Raw genomic sequence first — 17,381 nt, 5'->3', positions numbered from 1 at the left:
GTGATGCCACCGGAGATACCATGGTGAATGAGTCAGACAAAGCCCCTTTCATCATGGGGACAGCTTCTTTCATTTCTAAGCAATAACAAGCCAGTGTTTTTAGCGAAGAGAAAAAATATTCCCTCAAACTTCTGGACTTAGAATTTTGATCGAGGGCCTAGCAGATTAGTGAGGGATAAAGCAGAGTTTCTTAGCCTCCTCCCATGAACACACCGGAAGGTACTCTTCCCTCGTTAACAGGATCCCTGCTGTAACGAGTTAGTCAATTATGTATATCCGGGGAGGGAACAGTAGGAGGGACAGTATCAATTTCTCAGGGCTCGTGCAATTTGAAAAAGCTCCTCAGGTAATTTTGATATCCTTTAATACGTTCTCTTTTTGCTAGTCTATAGAGGTTATTGTTCCCACGTGCGCACACGTTCATGGTTTTTTGAGTGTTCTACGATTGTAGCTGCAGGATTCGGGAGGACCCTGGGGATGGTACGCTGGTGGCAGTGGGGTTGTGTGACTTGGTGCAGTAAAGGGAGACGCAGATATGAAGACAGAACCTGGGAAAATGCGAGCTAGTAACTTGATCTGGGAAGAATTGATCATTAATGATGAAGTCCAACAGTCCCACACCACCAGAGACAAACCGAAGTCTAACTTACTTAGGTTAATGAACTCGTAACGGGACAGAGTGCGCCAAGGGACCCAGGGAGGGCCTCACCAAAAAAGGAGGAGGCAAGGTTATTGCAAGGTGCGTGGAAAAGGTGGAGTTGGGTAAGATTTAGATGAAAGAGTGTTATGACGGTTTCGAAGCAGAGCGAAGCTGTGAGTAATATTTTATAAACATTTAATAATATTCTTAGCAACATCAGGTCTGGGCTGAATGGCATACTCGGAGTCCTATTTCCTTGGATTAATGCAGAATGCTGTGTGTCCAAATCCTTTATCTGACGGTCTGCACCTCGGCTGAAAATCAAGGCTGCTTCTTTGTGTCAAAGTGACCCACAGGCTCCCATCATTCAGGCAAGAGCAAGGGTTCCGTTCTCACTGATACTCAACTCAGTTTCCCACAGTCTGTGATTTTAGAGAAGGAGTTTTTTTGGCCCTATGTCCTTGGTGTTAATTAACAAAAGCAGTTTTTGCAGGTTCACACGGGTGTGACAAGATGCAAAAGTACATTTTTTACTGAGGCACCAAGAGACAATAGATGTAAACTTCTAAACTTGCCAGAGCAGGAAGCAAATCTCAAAGGAAATATCTCAGCTCCTCGTTGACTCTTAAAAATCCCTCACTCAAAACAGGATCGTACAAAGGCAGCGGAAGTGGGGTTTGGGTAGGATCTGTGAGGAAGTTTTCTTCCGAGAAAGCAATGCTGAGTCCCACCTAATCTCTGGTCCAAGGTCTTCCTCCTTGATCTCCCTGAGGAGGGGTGTCAGGAGGATCAAAGTGGGTTTGTGTTCTCTGGTTCTTGGAGTCTCTGGCTTTTGCCTAAGATATCTAAAATGGAGAGACTGAAGGTGTTCGCTTGAGGCATTTGTTCAGAGAGACAGTAGGGAAGGAGAGGGAGTACTCAAGACCCGTGTGCTCTGAGAATCCACCAAGCTCTGGCATCTGGGTCGGTGGGAGTAAAGTATGTGTGAAGGTTTCTCGAGGACCCAAGGAGAGCCGTTTGTGAGAGAGGGCTGTGCTGGAGATGTGTAAATCTTTTTTTTTTTTTTTTTTAATTTTTTTAACATTTATTTATCATTGAGAGACAGAGAGAGACAGACCGTGAGCAGGGGAGGGGCAGAGAGAGAGGGAGACACAGAATCCGAAGCAGGCTCCAGGCTCTGAGCTGTCAGCACAGAGCCCGACGCGGGGCTCAAACTCACAAACCAAGAGATCATGACCTGAGCCGCAGTCAGCCGCTCAAAGGACTGAGCCACCCAGGCGCCCCTGGAGATGTGTAAATCTTGCCCAAGAGCAACACCTGGAGAGGTGATCAAGCAGAGAATTTGTAGAAAGTAGCCTTCCGGGAACCAGAAACTAAGGGTCCTCCTGGGCGCGGGAAGCGGCAGCCAGAGAAAACTGCATTGACCAGGACAGGAGAGACAAAGTCAGATGTTTCAAGTTCAGGTCTCTAAGATTGTTAGAAAGCACCTGAGAGGGGAAGTGCTCCGTGTAGTCCTTGGCCAGGGCCAGAGCAACGTCTCCCATCTCCCCGCAGCAGGAAGAGCTGAGCACGGATGCCATGCCGGATCTCTGGAGTACTCTCCTGTCCTTACCTTGTGAATTTGGAGGCGGTTCCTTCTCCCCTTCCTGGGAGGACCCAGCCTGCCTGGGACCCTGGCTGAGGGAGTGGAGGGAAGGCCTATCTGAATGAAGCTTGAAGTGTTGATCAAAGTGTATTGGCATTCATATGAAAATTTCTCAGTGAAAACTCTTTTATGGCTTAAACTGATCAAAGGATTTTTATTATCTAAAAGCTATCAGAGAAGTTATGGGACTGCCCACATGTTCATCTAAGTGTGAAGGAACATGGGCAGGTGAAGGTCCACCTTCTGCTTGTATCGTTTCATTGGTCCTGACTGTTCTACGTGCTGGTCTCAGCTGAGCCGAGAGCAGTGTTCACGGATATTCACCAACCTGGCAGGTGCTTTTGCTCTTTAGGTAAAACAATGTCAAGAGGTATACTTGACACAGGGAAATTGGGAATCAGTAGAAGACTTAAATGGGAATGGCAGCTCGAAAGTGGAAGAGACAGGGATACTTCGTGTCTGGAAGCCAACTGAAATAAACAGATTTCAAGAAAGCGGGCAGTCACCATTGAAGACTTTGGTCTTGGCCTCTGGGCCTCCGTCTTAGTGTGAAAGGACAGGCAAAGACTTTCACTGAATAGATAATGGAGCCCCACTGACTGACTCCACAAAACGTTGGGTAGCGGGGGCAGGATGCATGCCTATCTGGCAATCTGTCTAGTGCCTGTTCTCTGGAAAATCACTGGCTGTCAACAGAGATGGGCCCTGGCAGCCATGTTGGTGGTCCCCACTCTCCCCACACCTCCATGATCACAGGTGGTGGGGTAGAGTGGAGACGGACCAGGCACAGCCACTCGTATTTTCTCTCCATAGAATTTGGGATTGTGTCAAGGTAGCTGATTAGGTTGGGGGTTGGAGAGCACTAAGGTAGCTTTGCTTTGACTGCTGAACTTTGGAGCCCCGAAAGCTATTTTCTAGAGAATGGGAGAGTAGAAAGAGGCTGGTTTGAAGACAGAGAAAACTACAGCCAAGTTCCTCTTGTCTTTCAAGTCAAGACTGACTTATCTTTGCCCTTGGATTCTACGTTACCCCTCTGTCTTAAGCATTAATCTTTGAACTCTATTATTGGGGCACAGAGATTACTTTTCAGTGGTTTTGAAGCATTGTGCCATACATTTCAGTGGTTACATTTTTTATTTACTTTTTAACTTATTTAGTTGCTGCATCTTTTGATTCACCTGCCACTACCAGCTGGATGCACCAAGATATTTTGACATTCTCAGCATTTCCACTGATTAGCCCTCCACAGTGCAGGGTTGGGGGGGGGGGGGCTCTCTTTTCTTACAGATATCTGGTAATGGTGTGAGTTCAGCCAGTAAAGAGAAAGCCATGGTCAGAAGCACGCAAAAGGCCGGAACTGGTAGAACAGATCTCTAACTCCGAGGGCTTCAGCTCTGTCCTAATTCTGGCCAAATAGGATTAATACTGTTAACTCATTACTACTCTAAAAGGAATGTCATAGTTATAAGGGTGTGTGTGCAATTTTTAATGACTTGTGTTGAAGAAACGAAGGAGATAATGTGAAACAACAGTCTGTTTCTTCTCATGCTTTGCTCAGCTCGTATGCTTTCAGAATGCTGCTTCTAATTGGATTTTTGTTTCCACATTCTGGGCTCATCCATCCTAGGCAAACTTGCGATGTGGGGAAAGTTGATTTTTTATGCAATGCTTTCTAAGGCTTTGCCTTAGATTTCCTTCTTCTGGACTGTGGCCCAATGTTCCTTTGTTGTGGCTCCCTGGACCTAGAACCTGGTAGCCTTTCACTGGGATGACCCCCTACTGATTCAGTGATTCCTCATTTCTTTCAGGATGATCTCCTTGGCCCTTTCTGGATTTTGTTCCCATAGCACCCTTGATTTCCTAACCACTTGTGCAGTAACAATTTGTCTGTACATCCACCCGGGTTGGTATCATACTCAACATTATACCCCCACAGCTAGCCTATCCCTGCAAAATAGTAGGTTCTTATGAGATCTATGCCTGATAGACTGGCTTGGTGAATGAATGTCCACTTCTTTGGTGACTCTGAAAAGGGAAAAGAAAATCATGATTTTATTCCAACATCCTGTTACCTTATCAGGAATCTACGATAAAATACAAACTTCCTACCACTGCCTACAAGGCCCTGCCTCCCTCTCTGACCTGTCTGGGATCACTCCCTCCCTGTGCCAGTCTAACCACACTGGTCTTCTCTCTCTTCCTACAACATTACTCTTCTTCCTTCTTCAGGACCTTGGCTCTTGCTGTTTCCTCTGTCAGGAATGCCATTGCCCTCGGGTTCTGTAGAGCTGATTGGTGTTTTCTGATTTCAGTGGCAGCTCAGATCTTAGAGTATTTCTCTCTCCCTTCCCAAATTCAAGAAGCACCTCCATCCCTTGGGTACCTGTTTTCTTCTATGCCTTTATCCCTTTCTGTAAGTTTATCTGTTGACTTGTTCATTGTCTTTCTTTTACTGATAAATAGCTCCTACTCTGTCTTGTTCAAGGCAACGCTTAGTAGAGTGACCAGTTCACTGAAGGAACTAGAATTTGATGATCAGTATTATTACATGTTTGTTGAGTAAAGGAATAAAATAATATATTTTTAATTTTTTTTTTTTTGAGAGAGAGAGAGAGAGAGAGAGAGAGCAAGAGCGCATAAGCGGGGAAGAGGCAGAGAGAGAAGGGGACAAAAGGTCCAAAGTGGGCTCTGTGCTGACTGGCTAGCAGCAAGCCAGATGTGGGGCTCGAACTCACGAACAGTGAGATCTTGACCTGAGCTGAAGTCAGAGGCTCAACAGACTGAACCACCCAGGTGCCCCATAAAAGAATAATTTTTGATATAAATTACTTAATCCCAAAGAAAGAATGTTAGTAATGGAATGCCAGGCATTATTGTGGGAAAACTTTTGGAGAGTTTTCTTGCCAATTTGGTCATAGTAGGCAGTGAGTGCTAAGTTCTTTTTTTTTTTCCTTACATATTTACACATAATTAGATCTCAACAGTAAGTTACTTGCTTAGAGTATACTGGGACATCTATTTTCAGACTATTGTTTAGGATTCCATTTACTGCAAAGGTGATATAAAAAATTGTTAGGTAATGAGGTTACTGCCCTCCAAAGAGTTTTATCGTATTCTCAGGAAAAAAGAGAAAAAAGGGGATGTGCCCTATTCCTTGTATTGAGTTTCTTGTCCTTCTTTTCAAGTTCATGTTTACCTTAACATTCCTTTCCTTCCTTAGGTTTGAATTTTGTCAGCTTCCATTTTTTTTCACTACTGTATAATTGATGGAGTTGTTGGGGAAAGGCTTTATTTCAAACAGCCTATTTCTGAACCTCATGGGAAATGACAAGAAGAACAAATAGAATAGGGAAGCAGCCAGAGAGTTAAGGGAGTATGGTCCCCAGGTGAGTTATGCTTCATTCCCTTCTAAACTGGCTACAATAACACAGGGCCAGCCTACTCTGGTCTGAGAGCTCAGATTACCTTAACTCTAGGTCACTGATCATTCTCTCTCTCCTCCTCCCTCGACTTTCAATTTTCAAAGTTAAAGTCACATCTTGAAGTTCTGTCACATCTCTTTCTTTCTTATAATTCCCTGCAGTGGCTGAGTTTTCCAATTTATATCTTCTGAATTTCTTTCCGTATACTTCCTTTTTTTGTTTTTTGTTTTTGTTAGTGCTTTATCTATTTTGTCCTTTGGATTCTAAATTCTTCCTGTCAGGGAGTTTTCCTATAAATCTTTTGAGAGTGTGATGCATTCTACATTATGTGTAAGTAGCATTTATTTACTCAGGAAAGAGCATGGGTGAGCCTCAGTAATACTTAGTGATACTTGTAAAGTTCTTAGAAGGGGCTGATACCAGTTCATATTGTTTTGATGACCATCATATGTTGCCTGTATTACTATATATTTTTTTTCTACCGTGAAAGAATTAGTCTCTTCAATATCCCGAAGGTTTGCTTTACCATTCTTTGCACTTTACTTTCTCTTTAAAAATTATTTCTAATTATAAAAGTAATATATGCCTCATACACAGGTAAAACGAAAAAAAAAGTGACGCATAATTTTGCCAGGAGCGAAAACATTTTTTGCCTTTCCTTCTCTTAGGACAATTTCCCTTTGAATCTTATGAAGTACTTAAAAAATACCCAGGGAAAAACTCTCTAAATCCTAGCTAAATTCACGTTAAAGGTTAGCTGTTACTCATCAAGTTCATTCGGGCATCAAAGAATCTCTCGCACCTGGCAAAGAAACCTGGGTATCCGGGTTTCTTCGCTTCGGAGACGTTGCAGGTCTGTAAGACAACGCATTCGGCAGCCACCTGGGAACCGAGCGGGTAGGGGCGGAGCTTCCGATGATTGAGGGGAGAGGGAGAGGAGCTACAGAGCTCTCACCAATCAGACCTCTGCTTTGTTTTCTCTTACCGACCAATGAGGGAGCTCTGCTGTCGAGGCCGTCTTCAAGTCCGAGACGCCTACCTCCGTCGCAGCCTATAAGCAGGCGTGTCTTACGAAGCGTCTGAGGAGCTCCGGCCCCGCGGGCGTTACGGTCCCGCCCCAGCCCGCCCCTCCAGCCGTGGCCCCGCCCTTCCGAGGGAGGGGGCCAAGTCGGTTACTCGCCGGGCTGAAGGTGGGGGCCGGGCTCCCGCTGGGCTCGTGCGTTCTGCGCCCGCCGAGGCGGTGCCGAGCCCGCTGGCTCCTGATTGTCCTTTGCGGCGGCTGTGGTCGCTGCCTCCTCGTCTCCCGACCCGGGGCTGCAGGGGCCAGAGCGATCGCGCCTCCCGCCGGCCGCGGCTGCCCGGAGCAGGTAATGGGGCGCCGGGGCTGCGGCGCCTATCCGAGCACCGGTGCGGCACAGGCTGTGGGGTCTGCTCCCCTTGCTGTTGCCGCGGGCGGCGGCCGGGCCAAGCCGGGCCGCGTCACCCGGAGCCTCCCGCCAGCCTCGAAGCGCCTCCTCCCGGGAGCCCGCGGCGGCGGCGACACCTTGCGGGGAGGTGGGGGCGGGGTCGGGCGAGCGACCGGGAAGGGGAGGGGGGGCAGCGGCGGGTGGGACCCCTTGGGGACTCGCCTGAGGCGGCTGGGCCCAACGGAGGGCGCGAGGACGCGCAGGTGGAGAAAAGCTGCGGAGTTGAGTCAGAGTCAGGCTCGCGAGGAAAAAGGATCTACTGATAAGTAGCGATTAGCTGAGTGGCTTTTTTTTTTTTTTTAAGCGAGAAAGGTGTCTTGGGTATTGTTAATTCCATATTTCCTAAGACAGGCGCATTGCAGTGCCACTTACACATGAACACTGTTTACTTATTATTTATTATTTTTTAAATTAAAAGTCTTTAACGTGAACTTGTTTGGGGACTTTCCTGAAGTGACAAGTAGACCCAGCAGTGTGACTCACCTTTGTCTGGTCTGAAGTGGGGAACGGTGCGATGGGAGTGAGGGGGAGGAATGTTCACGAGGAATGCCTGCGCAGGTTTGAAAGGCTTGAGGGGGTGGAACCTTGTTTCTGTCACTTTGTCAAATTGGGATTCTTTTTTCTTGTAATTTTTTAAACATTGGCATTCAAATAAAAAAGCTTCTCTAAAAACCATCTCTGGGTTTAGAGTTTAGGGATGCACCTGCTTGGTACTCATGCAGTAATACTTTGCATAGAAGCCAGGCTATTCATTATATGAATTGCATTTTGAATTGTTATTACCTTGGACTTGCTTAATAACCTTTTTCCATTCACTATTAAGTGAAATGGTGAAGGTCACCGGGTGTCGGTGGTAATGGCACAGTGAGAACTCTTGGAGCAGTGTTCTCCCCCTCTAGGTGCACTCCAGTTCTACAAACCAGTACAGGTTTTCCCCGCTCTCTGAAAACGGCGTTCCCGTGAAACCTTTTCTAAGCTGAAGTGCTGCAAAGCAAAGCAGCACTTACTATTTATATGGCAAACATTTTTAGTGTTCCAGATGCACCTCCCCCCCCCCCCCCCAAAAAAAAAAACCTCTTGGGCTTTTCTGATACCTTAGGACACGTTTTGCTAGTGGATGCATTAGAATACGTCAAGATACAGCACAGATGCTCGACACAGGTCAAGGCTGCGGCAGCGTGATGCTGGATGCTGAGTGTAGTTCCCAGGGAAGGAGCTGGGCAGAGCCACTTCTGATGCTTGGGGTGCATCCTGCCTCTATACCAGCCAGTGCAAAACAAACACTGAACGTTATTTTCGCTTTTACATTTAAAAAAAGGGAGAATCCTCTGTTGGATTTCTTCCGGTTAGCTAAGTAGGTCTTTCATAAAAGCAAAGTAGTGGTACATGAACTTGTGAAAAATGGGAGATAACCTGTATTTCCATTTAGGTCTTTTAATGAGACTCTCATAGACTCTATCAGTTTTGTAATCCTTCTGTTCAGAAGGTAATGCATATCATGCCCATTTTACAAGTACCCAAATGAAAGCCCTAGAGATGAAGAGAATCTGTTCCAGGTCACCTGACTCCTACTTTATTTTACACCTGTAATGGATTTAATCCAGGATGTACTAAGGTTCCCACCATCAAGCAAGCGTCTGCATACTGATTTGATCATGTGATACAAGAATCACAGATGGAGGCGGTTATTTCCAAGTAAAGGAATATTGTCTCTTAGGTTTTTTTGTTTGGTTTTTTCTTTCTCCTCGAGGTTGCTAAGATAGTTTAAATCACACCAGAAAGGCACTTTCTTATACAGGCTAAACAAAACAAACTCCTCGTGGTGCTATGTGAAAAACCTCTATTTTAAATTTTGGGAGGTTTTCCAAATTAGAGAACCATGTCTTATTTACGTTTGCATCTGTAGCTTAGCAGTGGACTCCAATACTGTTTTTTGAATTGACCCAAAACAATTCACATGCAGAAGGCAGAGGAAAATGAAGCATGATGCGTTTTGGTCATGACTTATGACTTTTTTGCAGAAGGTTTACTGTTAATTTAGTGGAAAAATTGAAAATGTAAAAATCATTCCTTAATTAGAATAACACAAGGGAGTTTGGGGGTTAATGGAGAGCAGGCTTAGATGGATAGTTGGGAGGAACCTTTTGAATGATGTCAAGGCCTGGGGAACTTTGGAGAATTGCTCAGTTATGTTAAATTTAGTAGTCATCAGGAACATGGAAATGTCTTATGAATTAATGGAACTGTTCTAACCATGAAGTTGTCCCTTTACATGGGAGATGTATCTGTTGCATGTAACATGTACATTTTGACATAAGTTTTCCTTATAGGGTATAAGGCATCCCTTACACAAGCCCTATCAGCTTAACTCTGATTCTGTTTGTTTTTGCAGTAATGTCTTAATTTTTAGTCTCCTGTCAAAATTTTTGGCACCCAAGCAAAAATTGCCACTAAGAAACCTTTATCAGCCTGTTAGTTTGTACAGAAAATGAGTCCTCTTTTCTTATGAACACAACCCTCTTGCCAAGTGGGAACCAAAGAGATTTAGGCGGTTTGTATATATAGTATTTGTTGTATTCTTATCTAGGGTTTCTTCCTTTAAAAAAAAAAAAAAAAAAAAAAAAGAATAATTAATTACAATGTTACACAACTCCCACTAGGTGGTGCACTGGGTGCTGCTTCATAGAGCTCAATCAGATTTTTTTTCCTTATAAACATTTCACTGACAAAGATACAAATGTACTGTAACTGTTCCTGTTGTAATGGCAGTTCAGAGATAATTGCAATGAGTGACTTAAGTCAGTTTTATTAAGTGAGATTATTTGGAAGGAAAAAGCAGCTTAAAGTGATGGACACTGTTAGTAATTTTAGAAATAACTTCTGAAAACCTCGCTGATTCTCCCTGTGATCAGGAACCAGGAACCAAAAAACCACCAGAGTGTGGATTTTTGGTCCTACATTTGCACTTTTTTTTAAAATGGCTGTGTTTTAACTCTTAATGTGAACTAGGAGCTATTTGAGCATAGTTTTGTTTTGTTCTTTGATTACTGTTTCCTCAAAAGTAGTGGTAGAATTAAAGTGGGCGCATATAACAAGAATATTCAAATCTTGAGTATAAGCAAATTCTTAAGTTATAAATTTTTTTCCCCAGGCACATAAAACACTTTTGGTTTTTCTTTCTTGAAGGCTCCCATAATCTGTTCTTTTAGGAGATCATTATTATCAGCTTACTCCACTTATAAAGAAGGGAGTATTCTCCCTCTGATTGTAGAAGCTAACAGGCTTGTTTGTTACTGATTAATTGCTGTTACTGATTGTTAGTTACAGTAGGGGGGCTGAGAAAACCTACCTATTGCTTTCATAAGGGGTGCCAGTTTTAGATATAGAAATGGCATTGTTACTGGAGAAGAAGGACTGTTTAGGACGATTGCATTTTGGGAGATGTTTTGCAGAAAGCATTGGACTTTTTTTTTTAATTTTTTTTTTTTTTTATAACATTTATTTATTTTTGAGACAGAGAGAGACAGAGCATGAACGGGGGAGGGTCAGAGAGAGGGAGACACAGAATCTGAAACAGGCTCCGGGCTCTGAGCTGTCAGCACAGAGCCCGACTCGGGGCTCGCACTCACGGACCGCGAGATCATGACCTGAGCCGAAGTCGGCCGCTTAACCGACTGAGCCACCCAGGCGCCCCAGCATTGGACTTTTAAAAGGCAGGATAAGAACTTAAACAGGAAGGTCTGTAGGTGGTTGGTGCGTGTGTGTTTCAGTTCCAATGAACTCTGTGTGGTGAGAAGGGCTTTGGTAGTTTGTTTCTTGGAACCAGCTGGGATTCTCAGGGGATTTGATGGTGCTTTGGGAGGGGGAAGATAAATAGGTATCATTCCTTCTAGGATGCTAGCTCCTCCAGTGCTGCCAGCCCTTGGATGAGCGTGGGTGTGGAAAGCTGGCAGATTACAAACTGCCTGAGTGTGGGCTTTCCAGAGCTCTCTGCATCTTTGACTTGAATCAAGTCAATATGCGTCTTAAGTCAGGTTTATAGCTATCCCATGGTACAGACTTGGGCTAGTTAACTCTTTAGTCTCTAAATTTATGTTGTTAATGTTTAAAATAAGTGGAATCCTGAACTTCATAAAATTGAGTACGCACGTGAATAGCTTACAAGAGTTACTAGGCATATAGTCGGTTCTCATGTTATGGTAGGTGCTTGAATCTGTATATACTTCTGATACTGTCTTCCACTCCCTTAAAAAAAAAAAAAAGGAGTCAATAGAAATAGGCACATTTAAGTACACACACACAAATTTAAGTAATCTGCTGTTATTACTTGAACTGAGGACTTGAGTTGGGATAGGAAAGAAGTCTCCTGGTCTAGATACTGCTTTGAAAAGAGAAGGGTCAGGTAGGATGCCTTAAAGGGCGGGCTCAGTAAGGGGGTGGGATTATCGAGCACTTTTGCTCTAGTATGCATGGTGAAAACCTCCCATTAGCTTGACTCATGGTAGAAACGTGTTTGGGAGATGGTGCCTATGTGTGTTTATTTAAAGCACTTTGAATCTCGAGAATGCAAATATTCCTGAAGGTTGTTATTTTTTTCTTTTTTTGGCAGTTGGAAGTGTGTTGAGGGGTGTTGTAAGAATCTGGAGTGGAGCCAGAGATAAAAAGGATTATGGAGCTGTGGACCAAGATTTGTCAAGCTTCTGCTGTTGATAACTCAAAACATTTTTGTCCTCTTCCTAATATAGCTTCTGATTCAACTTCTGAAGATTCTGTTTGGATCTCTGTGCTCTTTTTCGTGTTTGGAATTTAAAATCCAGTTCCTAGTAAGTCTCCTCAGAGTAGACTTTTTTTAGGCAGTTGAATCAGGGTACAGATTCGGCATTTTGTCAGGCTGGGGAAGGAGTTACTGTGTCTTGAGAAAATGAATGAACATTATTTTGATTTATGTAGAGTCATTTTAAATAGGACCAAAAGTTTAAGTTTTGAAATTTCCAAAATGGTGATCATTTCCCTTTTAACATGCATACATTGAACATGAAAACTGTAGACCAGTGGTTCTCAAACCTCAGGGGCCTCCAGCTCACTTGGAGGGCTTGTGAAAACCTAGGTAGCTGGAGCCATCTTATTGTTTCTATGTTTATTTACTTGGAGAGGGATAGGGAGGGAGACAATCTCAAGTCACGCTGTCAGCACAGAGCCTGACGTGGGGCTCTATCCCACGAACCATGAGATCATGACCTGAGCCAAAATCAAGAGTAGGACGCTTAACCGACTGACCCACCCAGGCACCCCTTACAGTTTCTGACTCAGTGGGTCTGGGGGTGGGGCCTGAGAATGTGCCTTTCTAATAAGTTCCAAGGTAATGGTGATGCTGCTGACCCAGGGATCACACTTTGAAAACCACTGAGGAGATGCCAGGTGGAATATAAGCGTAGTGGTTAAGAAAAAAGGCTTTGAAGGTTGAAAGATCTGGATTTGAATCCCTGCTCTGTCACCGACTACTTCTTTGTCTTCAGGCCCCCCCTTTTTTCCCTCTGTTTTTTCCTTTTAAAAAAAAAAATTTTATTCTTTATTTTTGAGAGAGAGAGCGCACACACAAGACAAGAGTGTGAGTTAGGGAGGAACACAGAAAGAGGGAGACACAGAATCTGAAGCAGGCTCCAGGCTCTGAGCTGTCAGCACAGAGCCTGACACAGGGCTGGAACTCACGAACCGCAAGATCACGACCTGAGCCGAAGTCGGATGCTTAACCAACTGAGCTACCTAGGCACCCCTGTTTTTTCCTTTCTAGAGTAGAAACGATAATAGTGTCATATTCTGTTGAGTATTCAGTGAACTCAAATGTATGGAAAGCTCAAAGAGCAGTGCCTGCCAGATTGCAAACATGCAGTAAGTGTTGGCTTTTAATCCTAAACAATCAGTTAGGGTATGAAATAAATAGAATCCTGAATCTTCGAAAGTTGCAGTATGCTCCTTAAGGACAGAAACTTTCCTATTTATCCTCATTTTCTAGCAATGTGCTGTGGCAAGGGTATTTGAGTACTCCATTTCTAACAAATGAAGGAAACGTTTGTGGGTCTAATAATTTTCCAGAAACATTTTTTTAAAATCTAATTTTTGAGAGATACAGAGTGTGAGTGGGGGAGGGACAGAGAAAGAGGGAGACACAGAATCTGAAGCAGGCTCCAGACCCTGAGCTGTCAACACAAAGCCTGAGGCCAGGCTTGAACTCTGAGCCGAAGTTGGATGCTTAACTGACTGAACCACCAGATGCCCCCAGAAACATTTTTAAGCGACATAGAAGAGACATTAGTGTTTTGTTTTTTTTTTTTCCGCCTGAAAAGGTTTCTTTGGTCAAAATATTTTGGTTTCTTACAATAATCATTGAAGTGCACGTTTTATACAACAAGAATTTTAAAGGTTGTTCCTGAGAGTTCAATTACAGGAAGTACCCGAGAGTCTTCTTTAGAAAATGGTCTTGCCGGTATGCGTCTGACCCTTGGTTTCAGCTCAAGTCATGATCTCACAGTTTGTGAGTTTGAGCCCCACATCGGGATCTGCGCTGACATTGGGGAGCCTGCTTGGGATTGTCTCTCTCCCTAGCTCTCTGCTCCTCCCCTGCTTGTGCTCTCTCTCTTCCAAAATAAATAAAGTTTAAAAAAAAATTAAAAAAAGGAAATAGTCTCCCCGGTATTATGGGGACTATGTTTGATGACCCCCAAGTGCAGTTCTTGGAGATTCTTCCCCCTTTGGCTGCCTGCTTGGTTAATTCTCTGTCTGCAGGTCTCTGAGATTCCGCCCCTGTGGAGCAAGCCTCTGAAAGGTCGAGCTTCATTCCTGATGCTTCCTGTCACAGTCACCCATTTTACTTCCCTCCGTGCACTTGTCACCCTCTTACAGTGTTAGCTGTTGACTTTTTACTGTTTCCTTCACTAGAACGTAAAGTCTGTGAGGGCAGGGCCCAAGTGCAGCACCTGGTGGGTTGGGGATTTAGCACTTACTGGTTCCATGAAGGAACGCACGTGGCTGGGACTCCCTTGCCAGGTCAGGTGTGCAATTAATTAATTGCATTAATTAATGCTCCCTTGGTGTCCCACTGTCATTATCGGTCCATGTGAAGGCTCTCTGTTCATTTCATTGTGTATTCCCCCTTCGTCTCCTATTCTATTCCTGTTTCTCCTCCCCGCCCCCCTCCCCCCTCCCCACCTAGGACCCTCTCTTGGGCTTGTGCATGACTTCATTAAATTCTGCCAGGTTATTATCTGGAACGGCCGTGCCAGTTTACAAGGTTGCCAGCTGTCCTTCCCACATTCTTGGTATTTTCTGACCTTCTAAGTTTTTACAATCTGATGCAACGGATGGAGCCAGCTGGGCACAAAGTGATACATTATCATTGTGATTTAGAATTCTCTGATTACTGATGCAGTTGAGTATCCTATCATATGCTTCTTAGCTGTGTGGCTTTCCCCTTTTGTGATTTGGCATTTATATATTCTTCACCTCTTTTTCTTTTTTTATTTTTTAACATTTATTTATTTTTGAGAGAGTGCGAGTGGAGGAGGGGCAGAGAGAGAGGGAGACACAGACTCCAAAGCATGCTCCAGACTCTGAGCTGTCAGCACAAAGCCTTACAGGGGGCTTGAACCCATGAGCCGTGAGATCATGACTTGAGCCAAAATCGGTGGCTTAACTGACTGAGCCACCCAGGCACGCCCCCCCCCCCCTTTTTAAAAAATTTTCTCTTTTTCTATTAGATTTCTATAGCCCTCTTCCTGCTTTTCTCCCCTAATTTACAGGAATTTTGTGTATATTCTAGGTGTTAATCTGTTGGATTTCAAATGGTGCAAATATCTTCTCTTGGTTTTTTTCCCCCCACCGTTTATTCTAGTTTCTTCTTTGAAATCCTTTATTGAATAGAACCTTTAATTTTGTTATAGTTAGATATGTTTTTTCACCATCTAGGGTTTGTTTAGGAAATATTTCTCCATTATTAGTTAACAAAGGTATGTTTTCACAGTGTCTCTTCCTGTTCTGCATCCACAGTGGTTTTTGTTTTATTTTCATTTTCATTACTGTAACCTGTTTATAGATATTGGTATGTATGTGGGAGTGTGAGACCCACCTGTATTCTTTTCAAATGTAGTTAAGCTGGTGGTTTTCATCCCTGACTTTACAGTAGAATTACCGAGGTAGCTTTCAGAAACCTATGCCCAATTTACCCCGTATCCACTGAATTGTAATCTAGAGAGAGTGGAGAAACCCAGCAGTTGTATTTTTTTTTTTTTTTTTTATTTTTTTTTTTTGTAGAAACTCCTCTGGTGATATGTAACAATGGTTAAACCATGTATTAAAAAACAAAACTCAACTGAGTAAATTTTTAAATGTTTTTATTTATTTTTGAAGGAGAGAGAGCATGAGCGGGGGAGGAGCAGAGAGGGAGGGAGACATAGAATTTGAAGATCCAGGCTCTAAGCTCTCAGCACAGAGCCCGATGCGGGGCTCGAACTTATGAACTGTGAGATCGTGACCTGAGCCGAAGTCGGACGCTTAACTGACTGAGCCACCCAGGCGCCCCACAATGGAGTTAATTTTAAAGGTCTTATTTACTTTATTCAGCGATTCATGAACTGGGCAGTAACCCATCTAGCAAACAGAGAGGAGCTCTGGAAAGGAGCTATACTAGCAAAAAGTGGATTGGTTATGGCCAGGTTGGCTTCCTTTAGGAGATGACTGTGGTCGGGCAGGTTACCTCACTAGCACTGATTGGGCAATCTATCTTATTGTATCTTAATGACTAGCATTTCTTTCCCATGTTCTATGAAGTTTATTCTTTAAATAATGGCCAACTGTCTTTTTCCTTCTAGTTCTTATTACCTTATCTTTTGTATTTCCTTGCTTTTATCGCACTGGTCTGGAATTGTGGTGACACATTGAAGAGTAGCAGAGATGGTGGTGTCTTGATCCTGTAATAACTTAAGGAGACTCCTCTTTAGTTTCACCTTTAATTGGGAGATTTATTTATTATTGGTTTTGATTTTACTTTGTTTTGGGTTATATGCTCTATATTTTATTATTTCATTTTAAAGTTTTTTTTAGTCTACGTAATCTTTACACCCATTGTGGGGCTTGAACTTGAGACCCTGAGATCGAGAATTGCATGTTCCTCTGACTGAGCCAGCCAGGTGCCCCTGCTCTAATTTTTTAAGTCCTTTTTTTTTTTTTTTTTAAATTGCTTGGCTTCATTGGTTTTGAAAACTTGAGAAATAAACACAGAATTCTCTTTCTGGTAAGGTAACTGTCATGGTTGGCATATGGACCTCTTAACCCTGAAAAGTTATAGAGGTTTTTAAGTTACATATTTCAATTATTTTTATGAGGCTTTTCCAAAGTAAGTTATGTGTAATGACTCTGCTTAGTTGAAAGCCAGCATGTGTTTGGAAAAACAAAGCAGAAATGGTTATGTATCTTAAACTGAGTGAATTTTTTTTTTTATTTTTCTTTTGACGTTTATTTTTGAGACAGAGAGAGACAGCATGAACAGGGGAGGGGCAGAGAGAGAGGGAGACACAGAATCTGAAACAGGCTCCAGGCTCTGAGCTGTCAGCACAGATCCCGATGTGGGGCTCGAACTCACGGACCATGAGATCATGACCTGAGCTGAAGTCGGACGCTTAACCGACTGAGCCATCCAGGCGCCCCATTAAACTGAGTGAATTTTTTTAAAAAAATGGAAGTGTAATGCATATTACACTTAGAAAATTGAATATACTAGGATATGCATATGTCCTATATATGCAGCTCACTGAATTATCACAAACCAAACGCACTTGTTTAAGTAGCATTCAGATTGAGGAGACAAAACATTGGTAGGACCCCAGAAGTCACCCTGCTGCTCTTTTCTGTGACCTTGACTTGTAACTGTGGTGATTAGTGGTCATCTGTCACTGGGTTCTTGTTGGACTCTTGATTTTGGGTGTTTTGTTCAACAGGGAAATCAAAGAATAAGGCTGTATCTGAAAGTTCATTTGAACATTGGAGCCTTGACTTAGGCTCCAGTCCTTGGGCTTGACAGTTTTCAAATGTGTTATTTCACTACACTTCACACTCTGAAAAATTATGAAGGATCTTTTGTTTCTGTGAGTTATATCTAACAATATTTACTCTATTAGGAATTCAAACAAATTTTGGAGTATTAACTCATTAAAAAA

At 43.2% G+C, this 17,381-nt stretch overlaps 1 long non-coding RNA gene across 1 annotated transcript; it reads right to left on the bottom strand.

The window, feature by feature from the left end:
- Positions 1–1,746: 1,746 nt before the first annotated feature.
- On the bottom strand, positions 1,747–7,394 carry LOC144616965 (uncharacterized). Its single transcript, XR_013556929.1, has 2 exons — positions 6,510–7,394; positions 1,747–4,310 (listed from the first exon to the last, which is right to left on the bottom strand). It is a non-coding gene; the product is annotated as an uncharacterized LOC144616965 (long non-coding RNA).
- Between the last annotated feature and the right edge of the window lie 9,987 nt (positions 7,395–17,381).

Source organism: Panthera onca, chromosome B4 (genome assembly GCF_046562875.1).
Source record: "Panthera onca isolate mPanOnc1 chromosome B4, mPanOnc1 haplotype 2, whole genome shotgun sequence".
Classification (NCBI taxonomy): domain Eukaryota; kingdom Metazoa; phylum Chordata; class Mammalia; order Carnivora; family Felidae; genus Panthera; species Panthera onca.
This window is presented reverse-complemented; position numbering and strand designations above follow the sequence as displayed.